Source organism: Microtus ochrogaster (assembly GCF_000317375.1).
Source record: "Microtus ochrogaster isolate Prairie Vole_2 chromosome 14 unlocalized genomic scaffold, MicOch1.0 chr14_random_2, whole genome shotgun sequence".
Taxonomy (NCBI): domain Eukaryota; kingdom Metazoa; phylum Chordata; class Mammalia; order Rodentia; family Cricetidae; genus Microtus; species Microtus ochrogaster.
Genome location: NW_004949097.1, coordinates 13,551,466 through 13,552,532, shown reverse-complemented (window position 1 = coordinate 13,552,532; position 1,067 = coordinate 13,551,466). Strand labels below are relative to the sequence as shown.

Here is a 1,067-nt window from a genome sequence, read left to right as displayed (position 1 = left end):
GGGAGGAAAGAGTATAGGAGGGTGGGCAGTGGGGGAGGGGACAGTACAGGAGGGTGGGCAGTGGGGGAGGGGACAGTACAGGAGGGTGGGGCAGGGGGGGCTCGGGAATAAGGGAGATAAGCGAGTGTAAATATTTAGGGGCCAGAGATGGCTCAGCAAGTAAAAGTGCTGCCTCCAAGCCCGACAGCCTGAGTTCAAATCCTGGGACCCACACAGCAGAAAACTGACTCCGAGCGCTCTCCTCTGACCTTCACACGCCTGCACAACACTCACAATAAAGAGGAAGCACTTTGAGATAAATTTCAAAGTTAAATAGATTTAAAAATACATGATGTCTCCAAACCAGAGACAGTGACTTGAAAGCTTAGTCACGTTACCACACTTGTATGCACGCAAAAGTGTACACGGAAAGGGAAAGCCTCTGCGCAAAAAGGAGGGCTTGGGGTTAAAGGCAAGGCACGACTCAGTGGTTGAGAGCATTTACTGTTTGTGCAAAGCATGCAAATTCTGTCCCCAGCACCCACATCAGGTGGCTCACAACCACCCAAAACAAAAAAGTAAATATTTTTCTAAACTGGGGTTTAGGTGGCAAGATTTATTAGTGTGAATCTACACACCAGCAGCAGTGTGGTCCATGTCCCAGAGTGGGAAACTTTTCTCTGAAAACTACTGCTCGAGATGACTGATGCTTGGGCCTCTGACTCTATGCTCGTCAGCTGACCTTAACTCCTGAAGATGTCCAGAGAGGAACTGATGGGGTGATGGCTGACTGCTGAAGGTGTCACCGGTCTGTACTCTGGGTCACACCTCACACCTGTCTACCCCTAAAGCTGCTGCGTTCTTACACCAACTACTAACAGGCTATGGTAGGCTGCTGTGTTCTTACACCAACTACTAACAGGCTATGGTAGCTAAGGCTGCTGTGTTCTTACACCAACTACTAACAGGCTATGGTGGCTAAGGCTGCTGTGGTCTTACACTAACTACTAACAGGCTATGGTAGCTAAGGCTGCTGTGGTCTTACACTAACTACTAACAGGCTATGGTGGCTAAGGCTGCTGTGGTCT

General features: G+C 49.3%; 1 protein-coding gene across 2 annotated transcripts in view; it reads right to left on the bottom strand.

Annotated features, from left to right (window-relative positions):
• Positions 1–1,067, bottom strand: part of Mrps35 (mitochondrial ribosomal protein S35) — a 31,883-nt gene that overhangs the window by 27,036 nt on the left and 3,780 nt on the right. The window lies entirely within an intron of this gene.